Source organism: Artemia sp. Qi Xiang Cuo, unplaced genomic scaffold (genome assembly GCF_049724085.1).
Source record: "Artemia sp. Qi Xiang Cuo unplaced genomic scaffold, ASM4972408v1 HiC_scaffold_3025, whole genome shotgun sequence".
Lineage (NCBI taxonomy): Eukaryota > Metazoa > Arthropoda > Branchiopoda > Anostraca > Artemiidae > Artemia > Artemia sp. Qi Xiang Cuo.
Genome location: NW_028300420.1, coordinates 250,017 through 262,109, shown reverse-complemented (window position 1 = coordinate 262,109; position 12,093 = coordinate 250,017). Strand labels below are relative to the sequence as shown.

General features: G+C 35.5%; 1 protein-coding gene across 1 annotated transcript in view; it reads right to left on the bottom strand.

The window, feature by feature from the left end:
* LOC148938683 (uncharacterized) overlaps positions 1–12,093 on the bottom strand; it is a 63,125-nt gene that overhangs the window by 35,218 nt on the left and 15,814 nt on the right. The window lies entirely within an intron of this gene.

Here is a 12,093-nt window from a genome sequence, read left to right as displayed (position 1 = left end):
TTATTCTCAATGACAATCTGAGAGATGTTCTTGGGTTTAAACAGAATATGATCAATGGGGAAAATGCTGGCACCATTTACGGGATGGATCAAGTTATTTTTGCTGATTATCCACCTGGTTTTGCCTCAGATTCTTGCATATTTCTCTATGCATCCTTTTTGGAAACATCGAAAGTCAGTAATTCAAATGTCCCCCTCCTACGTGTTCTTGAACGAAAAACAACTCATGAACTTGTTCATCACTATAATATAAAGCGTCTTCAGTATGTTCCTGTAAACACTTCGTATTTGGAACTCTGTCAGTTAACACTAAGAAGTGAATTGGGTGATCCTCTAGCAATAACAAAAGGCTTAGTAGTGATTACATGTCATTTTCGACCCATTGTCGGCGACAGCACCATCACCTAAAATGAACAATAGAAGAATTCCATTTGTCTGTCCCGATATCGATTGTTATGTTGATGCTCTGAGTCCACGTCAAATAGGCAATGGATTGGACTACTACAAGGGGCGTACTACAATGTCTGGCTATGGTCTTGGTAGCTGGTTTGTTGGGCTATTTCGTTCTGCACTACCCCTTGCCAGAAAATATCTTGTACCTGCTGCATCAAATTTTGCTGCCTCAACACTACAGGACTGGGGGTCGGGCAAGAATTTCGAGGAGAGTGTTAAGGAAAATATTAGATCTTCCGCAAGAGCCGTTGGTGAGCAATTCAAATCTCGGCAAAATGGGGAGGGATTGAAAAGGATGCGTGCGCGTCATTCATTCATCAGTCTTCACCCAGGCGGGAAGCGAAGGACATCAACAAGGACTTTGAGGAATAAAACAAGGAAGACCAATAAGAAGAAGAAGAAGAAAAAGATTGTTAGATCAAAGAAGGATTTCTTTTTTTAAGATGACCTATCTCTCCCAGAAAGAATAGTATCCATCAATCAGGTCCTGGTTGTATCTATTCAATGCTGAAAATGTTTATGTAAGTTTCAAGTATGGCTACTATGAACAGTTTCATCCCCAACTACCTCTCTTGGAAAATATACACTTTCAAATATTTTCCAATGAAGACTATTTCATTGATTTGTCATCAACATTTATTGATTTAAATGTTGTGGTGAAGAAAAAGTCAGATAGTACAACTCCAACTGCTGGCAATGGTCTCTCCTATGAAAACTGTATTCTACACAATCTGTTCAAACAAATTAATGTATTTATTAATGGAACATTGGTGAGTAATAGCAATAACTTATCCAACTATGGAAGCTACATACAATTTATGATGATGACACCAAAGGCGTACAAGGATTTGAGAGGACTATCATTGGGCTATGAATATCGATCAGGTGTTGATACTGACGGCGAGTTGACTACTGCAGTGAGCCAAGAGTATCATCTGGTTGGAAAATTAAATCATGAGATATTCAATATATCCCAATGGTTACCCCCCAATGTCAAGATTGACATAAAGTTACAGATGGCCTCATCGAATTTCATTTTGAGAAAAACACTTCCTGCAGCACCCGATGCAAATGTCATTATTACATCGGCAATTCTCCACGTCCGAAAACAACAGGTTATGAGCTCTGTTGCATTGGCAGTGGAAAATCTAAGAGCCAATGGTAACAACATTAAACTTCTTGTCCCCTATACAATCATCAATCAACGTCACATCGCCACCAGCTCTCCTAGCTATAGCGATTCATCATTTATCAATGGAGAAATTCCATCAAAATTGGCTTTGTCCTTTGTGAAGAGTGGCAGTGCAGTTGGATCCTGGACTGAATCCCCCCATGATTTTAATTTTTTTGTTCTATCTAGCCTTGTGTGCAAAGGGAATGGTATTCCACTGTACACTTTATCTTTTGACAAAAAATCCTACAGAACTCTGTATGAGTTGACTATGCAATCCCTAGATCATGACTCTCAATTATTTGAAAATGGAATAACCGATTCAATGTTTTCAAAAAATCATGGGATAATTGTTTTAGACTTGTCGGGGACTCAGAATATGAACATAGTACGAACAGGGAATGTACGTTTAGAGTGTACATTTGCCGATGCTTTGACTGAGAGTATCACACTAATACCATTGAGTCAATTTGAAACATATTGGGAAATCACACCCGACGGCAATGTTCTACTAGACCTAGCACCATGAACACAAACCAAATAATCAACGTATTTAGTATGGATCCATACATGTCCCAGTACAAGTCCTATTGCATACCTTCGGACTTCATTGAAAAAATTCCAAGTGTTAACAATACCCTAATCATTGTTAATAGCAGTCAATCGACATTGAAGACTGGCCATTGGCTAGGCATCTTTCAAACAGCGAAGAATATTGAATTTTTTTATCCTCTTGGCCTATCGTATAAATTCTACATACCATACATCAGCAACTTTATTGAAAGTAGTGGGAAAACCATTATTCAAAATCAACGAAGAGTACAAGATTTAACGACTAAGACATGTGACTTTCATGCACTACTCTTTTTCATGTTCAGATGCCGTGGCTATACCTACAAGCAGTTTCTCGACATCTACGTTGACTTACCTCGATTGAACGACTTTCTAATGGAAAGTAAACTTACAAGCGTATTTAATTTTGATTTTAGTGCCCTACGAACAAAACGTTCTAAAAATGTATTTGAAATTGTTTATTAATAAATGATAAAAATTTATAAACATGATAAAAACGACTTTTCTACTCTTTAGATATCATCTTCTACTAGGTATAGGTATTAGCCGACAACCACTAAAGCAGGTAGATAATGCGAATTCACAGTGTACTAATCCTGACATACTGAAATGTCAGAATCACATTTTATACAGTAGAGTGTAACTTCATTCTTGTCATATCTCTTTGTATAGTCGATGATACTATTTTCATTCATTCTATAGAATTCACATGTTTCAATTTGGTTATTTGAAGCAATTTTACAAACAGTGTCCTCAAGTGTCGAATCACACTCCGTCACAGTCAAATAAAAATGAGTGGGTTTATAATCTTAAGACCCATTATCTTCACAACGATGACGTAGAAACCATATTCTTTTGTTGTTCCAACAGTTGAATCGGTGACCCGCCTCCTCCTCCCAGAACAATCTAAAACCACGACGATACCAATCTCGTAGCAATAAACTAAAATCACACTTAGGATTCTTTCCTGAGCTAACAACAACAAAAAAATGTCTGGGATAGTGAGAGAGGAGTAAATCATCCTTGCACGCCATATTTCTCATGAAAAAAAAAGTCCTAAATTTCTAAACTAATGTTTAAAAGCATATCCACAATATCATTTTGCTGTGTCGTGATCAATATATCAATAAATTGTGTAAATGCATTTGGACCACGACGTAGAAGCTTTATGCAATAGTCTAATGATCGAGAATCAGTTTCCATTATGTCGACAAGCGTTCCCCGAGAAAATATCTTCCTTTGAATAGACAACTCTAGAAAATCATCATCTAGAATCAAACGTTTTTCCATAAACACTAGATTCCCCATGATTCGCTCTTTCTCAAATCTATCCATTTCCTAATGGAGTCCTAACACTCTCACAACCAACTTCAGACTAACCATAATTTTTTCTACTCTAAAAAAAATATACGCTAGTCTACTATTAGAAAGAAAAATACCTTTGATTTAGAAACAATTTTATTGAGCATAATTACAACAATAATATTCACTGATGCATTTTGTTCTCATCAATATATTTCGATAGCACACCTAATGCTGTCCGAAGTTTATTTATATGGACAATATTAACTTTTCCAGCAAAACATAGTTGCTCCTCCAGCTTAAATTTACTTAATGATATCACGTATCTGGCATACATATCGTCCCATTCAAGGCATAGTCTACAACCTCCGGTTATTTCCACAGCCACGTTTCGTACTCGTATATCATTGCTGCTGCCGGCTCCAGCATCAATCTCCAATAATGTAAATGCACCACTCATTTTCTCTACTAATATCCTCTCAAATAAACTATTCTCTCTAAATTCAATTCTCTTACTAATATGAATTGCAATGAAAATCAGTCCTTTTATTCAAATCCAATTACCAATCAAGTTGTCGTGATGACCGCACCCTGGTAAGGTGTGACTCTCCTTGGTAACTTAATGTACTGGTTAGACTACTTTTTTGTGAAATTAAATGTAAATTTTCATGTAAGTTTCGGATCAGCACTATCATTACTACTCAAGTCCTCCTACAAAGACTAACCTATTCGTTGGTCTCTATGCACTTTCAACTTTAAAACAATGACTAAAATCTCAATTTCCGATCGAATGAGCATCCTCTGAAATTTCTAAGATCCTGAGAGGGGGGGGGGGATAAAGAGGGGACATCCACCTCCAATACATAATAAATTATGACAATTTTGGGATTTAATGTTACTAATAAATTATTATACAGAATAGATTATAATCATTTTGGGATTTAATGTTACTAATAAATTATTATGCAGAATAAATTATAATCATTTTGGGATTTAATGTTGCTCTTTAATTTCACGATGACAATGTAGAACAGAAATTTTCCCGACAATCGAGAGGGATTATATATCAAATCTACCTCCACCCTCTTCTATAGAACTAATTCTGTATTTATCTAAAGGTTCAATGAGAGTTAGGTTTTTTGGAATTAAAATGCATCCTTTGAAGCATCTACCCCCCTCCCTAACTGCAATACAATTAGAGAACTTTACTGTAGAGGTTTCAAATTCTAATGTACGAATATTTGAAACTGCATTTTTGCCAAAGAAAGATCATGGACGCGCAAGGCCGTACCCAGAGAGAGGATTAGGGGGTTTGACCCCCCCCCCCCCCGAAATGTTTGCCTGATTCATAAAAACGTAACAAAAATGGATATAAACAAATTTTGTATGCGTTTTTTAGTTTCTTTGTGTGTTTCACTTGATGGCTTTATAGCATCCTTTGGGCCAAAATTGTCGTTTTATCCCAAAAAATTGCAGAAAATACCACTACTATGGCAAAATCTTTTGTTGTTACTTAAACAGGAGAGTAAAACTTCCAATTTCCTTTGCTAATAAAGTCGGAATTATCCGGAGAAAATGGGGAGAGATTTAACCCGGGAGGGTAAATTGTCTGCGGGGTATATTTCCAGGGGAAGGAACTTTCCACGGGGAAGGGGAATTTTCAGTGGGAGGGATATCCCGCGGAAGAATTTTCCAGGGTGATTTTCCGATGGGAGTTTTCAGGAGAAATTTTCTGCTGGGAAGGGGAGGGCAGTAATTTCCCGTTGGGAATTTTTTTGGGGGACCCCCAGCCAGGGCCGTAACGTATGAGAGAACGCCCCCTCTCCAATTTTTTGGTCACAAGGTAAAAAAATAAGTCTGTAAAATTGTTTGTTCGGTTCAGTAAAGACCACGAAAATACTGACATGTCATATACACGAAATTTCGAACTTGGTCAGTAAACGCACCAGTTTTACTGACTCCTTTTACCGTGATTTTACAGATTATGCCACAATTTTCCTTTTGGTTAAATAAAGAGCATTAAAATAGTGATATGATATATACCAACATCTAAATTTCGGTTGGTAAATCCAGCGATTTTACCGACTCGTGCCGTGATTTTCCGTACTGTATTCGATACGGACATTATGATAATTATTGAAAAAAAAAAGTCTGTAAAAATAAATAACCAGTCAGTAAAATCTCTTGCTCCTCCCTCACAAAAAACATTTTGGCTAGTAACGACACTGTCCCTAGAACCGTTTTCAAGAACCCATTTAACTGACCTTATATCAAAAGATAAGCTGTACGAAAAATGCAGCTCTATACTGCTTTCAAGGATTATGATGAAATAAAGGTTGAAATTATTATGGTATTAAAGGGTGAAGCTTTGCGGATGGAGAAGGGTAGATTGCTAAAATTCCTGCTTTTTGACATATGAGGTTAAATGCAAATCAAATCGTCCTCAAATGGGGTGGGGAGAAGTCATAACGGAATTACAGAAAATTAGAATTTCATCGGAGGGAAAAAAAAGCTGAAGCTTTGAATAGATCTGTGTGAAGAAAAAGCATGCGCAGCTTTCTTGGCTTGGCAGCTTTTCTTGGCAGCTTGGTGCTGCAATAAATTTTTAGTAGTAATGCAATTTTACTTATTTTTTCACCCTTCCCGTTGAATTTAGGTCAATAGAATTTCTAAAAAGTAAATATTTTGTTTTATTAATTTATTACTTTTAATAATTTTAACTTAAATTCTTAAGAAAAACAGCTTTTACTGGTTCTTTTGAATGCAGAGATGCCAACCAAGGCTTTATCTGTTCCGCTTGGTTTCTAAACAATGATTGTAGATGATGATCCGATTTTCTATTCTTAGGAAACGGAGAAAAATCGGGGATTGTGTCCAGATAAGTGTTTGGATTAAAAGCAATACATACAGTACAATATCAAGTCAATGATATTAAGGGAAGAAAGCATTTAGAACCGTGATAGTGCCTGAGGGAGCATGAACATACCATAAATCTTGCAATCTTTGCTAGTATACAGATAGGCAAAGTCAAATTATTAAGAATAGAAAATAAATGAGCCAAATTAGAAATTCTAAAGAGTTCCACAAAAAGGAACCTTACTAGTAGTGGTGCGTTAACTACTCCAGTGTTTACAGCCTGAGATTCTAAAAAAAAACTAGATCCGAATGACCTGCTAACATGAGCATAGTACAAGAGATACGTCATTAGAATAATCCAGCCGACATCTCATTTAAATATACCTGTCTTTGCATGATTGACAACGTAAAGTAAAGGGTGACAACGTAAAGGGTGCATTTTATAATACAAACCAAATTTTATGAATCAAAAAGTGACAAATATGCTACCCCTTTCTTCTTATGACAAGCGCTTGGGTAAAGTATACCCGTGAGCTTATGCTCCTCAATTAATCAATTTTGCACATTAACTTTGGCAGATTTATTTAGTATATGAAGGGTTCCCCTCCTCCTCAATACCTTGCTCTTTACGCTAAATCTGTTAACACTTTTAAAAAGGCTTCTTATTCTAATTAAAAGGCTTCGTGTTTCAGTAGTAGCTCTTAAAAAATAGGCACAAACAGTCAAACTTTAGCGTAAGGAGCAAGCTATTGAAGAGAGATAACCCTCCATTATGGAACAATTTCTGTTCGTTTTAAGTTTTAATGTTCCTTCTAACTTTCAGTTAAAAAACTTGTTTTTATTTATTTTCTGATGTTTTTTTCAAGTAATGCCGGCTAAATCTGGCTCAACTTTCATTTAATACCTCCCCCCCCCCACGGTAAAATCCTCCGTAAAAGTTTCATCTAACGTAAAAGTTCTCTCCAGACAGTTCCATCCTCGCTGAAAATCACCCCTCTCCATAGAATTGCTTGCGGACGATTCAGCCTGAAAAATTCTCCTTAGCATTCTTTTATTCGAATAAGACTTTAATCTCTAATCGGTTTTTTGACCACTCCAGAAATATCCCCTTCTGTGGAATTTATTACCCTGAAATCAAAACACGCGAAAAATAGTCCCTGGATAATTCCCCCGGGACATGTCCACATGTAAAATTTGGCAAAGTGAATGTAAGACAATTAAAAAGAATTTCGTATAATATTTTTGTCAAATCCCCTCAGTATGATATTTTCCCTGGAAAATTCACCCCCGGAAATTTCACTCCCAAGGTAAGATTCTCCCCATAGATATACACCCGAAGCACCCCCCTAAAAATATCTATATACTTCCCAATAACAAATACTATACGTAAACAATGGCAAATTTCATACCTTACATGCCTCTCCCCACGGACTGTGGAAAGTTATTTTACACCTAAAGACATAGCTATTTGATCTTTTAACTATACTGAACAAAACAGTCATCTCAAGATTTTGATTAGATAACTTTGGGGAAAATGGTCTTCGTTACATTTATCTGTATTTCACATGGGGGCAGGGTTGCCACCCGATGAGAAAAAAATCACTAGATTCTTGAAAAAAATTCACTAAAAAAATCGGCGCGTAGAAAAATACCTTTAGTTTGATGAGGTTTTTTTCTTAAATGAAAAATACCCTTGAAATTTTGAGAAATGCCTTTTTGCATCTTTATGCGGAGAATAGAACAAAATACTTACTTCCTCTCTGTTCCTGAGTTTGTATCCTTGGCTTATACTCCGATCACTGAAAATTGGTTATCGGTAATCAAATCGAAATATTTGCTTTTTCTTTTTAATTTTTTTCCTTGTCGATCCGAAACCCCAGTTTTTTCCCCAAAAAATATAGAAGCTGTTTTTCTTTTTACTCTGGTTGAGCTAGTATAATTATTGGGATACCAGCGACAATTTTGAAAATGGCCCTTTTATAATTACATGGAAAAAATGTGTCCCATTCTTCACAAATTTCGATAAGCATCGGTCTTATTGCTTCTTAAAAATAAAGAGGCACTTGTTAATTATACGGAACACACCCAAGAAGTAAAATTATGTTAATCCTAATGAAATATGCCAAAATATGATGAAATATAATACTTTAGTTTACATAATAACATAATTTGGGCTATATAGTTGCACATTAGGAAGGTTTGGGGGTAAAGTACCCTACCTTGTGGTAAAATCAAAGGGACACCAGAAATTTTAATTTCTGTTTAAATGAGCCCTCTTCCGACGTTCTAGAACCGTTGGTTCGATACGATCACCCTGGGAAAAAAAAAAAATTAACATGCATTCGTGATCTTTCTTCTGGCAAATAATACAAAATTCAACACTTTTGCAGATATGGGCTTGAAACCTGTACAGTAGGGTTCACTGTTGCGCCGAATCTAATGGTTTTTATTTTAATTAAAATTATTTCACTTTTATTGGGTGTTTCCTTCCTCTTTCAAAAATCCGGCAAATTTTCACAGTTTCTTAGCCTTTTATGGGTCAAACTAAGCTTAATGGATCTTATATATTTGGAATCAACATAATAAGCCGATGATATATTGATTGACGTCAAAATTCTGTTTCTAGAATTTCGGTTACTATTGAACCTTGTAGGTCTATTCTTACTGTTCGCTACCGTAAACTGTGTGATAAATTAGCACAAAAACCCAAAAACGTAAAGAATAGGATATTACGTTTATTAGGTGTTTCAGTTACAAATAAGAGAATTTGGAGAATTGTTGGAGTTTTGATTAGATATTAGAAGTAGAAAGTAAAATCATTAGACCATTCCCAGAGTAGATATCCCCCCCTTACATCCAACCGACTTCAATAATCAAACTACAATCGATTTAATCTATCCATTTGTATTGCAAATTCTATTATAAAAATCACTAAGTCCTACGTAATTTTTAAATGATTTCCTTTTTCATTAAGAAAATTATATTTAATGAATAGGCTAACTACCATCTTATTTTTCAATTATTCCATTTCTGTTCTATTTGCAGATGTAAAGGGTGTGTTCATATCCACCATTCACTCCACTTTCAAAGGTCTTAACAGATGAAAATCTAATTTAGAACTGATACATTAAATAAAAAAAAAACAAAAAAAACATAAATTTGAAGACAAAAATTCAGCCGGAGCAAATGTTGTAAAATAGGAAATATAGAATATTTGATATGGATATATGGTGGGAAATCGGAAGTTTCAAAGGCGTTATATTTGCATAAATGCTAATCTGGAACGTATTAGGAACTGTGGTGAATCACTGTTTTGTGTGTTTTTTTTATTAGTTTGCTTCTTGTATGATTTATTCGATTAACTCATGGATCTAAGCACTATACCATGAAAAATCACTAGATTTAGGAAAAAAATCGCTGCTTTTCAAACGAAAATCACTAGCTAGAAAGAAATCACTAGGTGACATAAAAACAACTAGAAATAGTGATAAATCACTAGGGGTGGCAACCCTGCATGGGTGCTTACGTTACTAAAAATAGGGCCTTTCTTTTACTCATCTTTGTGCTAAGATCTTACATCTTTTGACAAAGAACGCTTAAAAGAGAAATCTTAACACTAAGATCTTACATCTTATAGCGTTCTTCTGCAAATGTCTTTCCTCATTCTGCTCTGATCAATGGTCTAAGAACAATGATGAGTATATTATCAAAGTTCTCTCATCATTGTTCTATATGGCAGAAAGATGGCGTCTTTCATACTTTTTGCTAACATCAGTGAGCTGTAAGATCTTAGAACAAAGATGAGTTAAAAGACCGGAAATCTTTGCAGAAAGATGTGAGATCTTAGATGTAAGATCATAGTGCAAAAGTACGGGCCTAATATCTTCCTTGAAAAATGTTAGCACAGTGACATCTTCCGCGAAAAAAGCATCACAAGGTTACCGCTCAAGACTGAGTTAAACCTCTTCCCAAAACTGAGATGTTTGAATCGGTTCATTGCACACAGTGGTTCTTCATAAACACAATAAACAGTCTTTACACTTTTCAAACGTATTCGACAAATACAGTAAAACTCACCACGTCGTGAGTAGTAAGGCATCTATTGATTGAAAACTTACATGAAAACTTACATTGAATTGCACAAGAAAACCCACGCGTGTGTCATTACACTTACACGTGAACATTCTAAAAAGCTTGGTAAGGTTTTTGTAGTGACAATTTCCAGACAACATTGACATGCGTCTTATCAGGATTAAGAAAACAAAGGATGGAAATGTGTTTAACGTTATACTATACGATGAAGTTGATACCAAGAGGGGTGTAGATGACAAGAAAAGAATTGTAATAACGGATAGCTTTACTTCTTCGATGTGTTCCATATAATACATAAGTGGTGGGGTGATGGGAGCGGGGTGTCTTAGAGTACTTATAGTGCTGTACTGTGGTACGAATTGCTTGTAAAAAACCCAAATGAAAGACTTGAAATAAAAATTTTTAACAAGAAATGTCTGAAAAGTATTTTTTGGGGGATGGGGCGATGACACAGTGGATGTCTTAGACTAGTTATAGTGCTGTACTCTGGCCTGAATTGCTTTCGAAAACCCGGAAGAATTAGTTGAAAATAAAGTTTTAACAAGAAATGTCTGAAAAGTATTTTTGGGGGGATGGGGCGATGACAGAGTGGATGTCTTAGACTATTTATAGTGCTGTACTCTGGCATGAATTGCTTTCGAAAACCCGGATGAATTAGTTGAAAATAAAGTTTTAACAAGAAATGTCTGAAAAGCGCGATTAGAAATTAAATTATAAAAAAGTTTCTTCAACTGAAAGTAAGGAGCAACATCAAAACTTAAACGGGTAGAAATAGAGGCTGTTTCCAAAGATTTAGGATTCATTATAAAAAAATTTAACAAGAAATCTCTGAATAAAATATTTTTGGAGGGATGGGAGCGGGGTGTCTTAGAGTACATATAGTGCTGTACTGTGGTACGAATTGCTTGTGAAAAACCCAAATGAATGACTTGAAATAAAATTTTTAACAAGAAATTTCTGAAAAGTATGTTTTGGGGGATGGGGCGATGACAGTGTGGATGTCTTAGACTAGTTATAGTGCTGTACTCTGGCATGAATTGCTTTCGAAAACCCGGATGAATTAGTTGAAAATAAAGTTTTAACAAGAAATGTCTGAAAAGAATTTTTTGGGGGATGGGGCGATAACAGAGTGGATTTCTTAGACTAGTTATAGTGCTGTACTCTGGCATTAATTGCTGTCGAAAACCCGGATGAATTAGTTGAAAATAAAGTTTTAACAAGAAATGTCTGAAAAGTACGATCAGAAATTAAGATTTGTCTTGAGGGGGGGAATTTTACTTGGAAAATGGGACGGATATTTTTACGTGAAAACAACTTCAACCGCTGCCTACCCCCCATGATCAGAAATTGAATTATAAAAAAGTTTATTCAACTGAAAGTAAGGAACAACATCAAAACTTAAACAGGACGAAATAGAGGCTGTTTCTAAAGATTTAGGATTCACTATAAAATTTTTTAACAAGAAATCTCTGAATAAAATATTTTTGGATGGATGGGAGCGGGGTGACAGATTGGATGTCTTAGACTAGTTTTAGTGCTGTACTCTGGCATGAATTGCTTTCAAAAACCCGGATGAATTAGTTGAAGATAAAATTTTAACAAGAAATATCTGAAAAGTTTTTTTTGGGGGATGGGGCGATGCTAGAG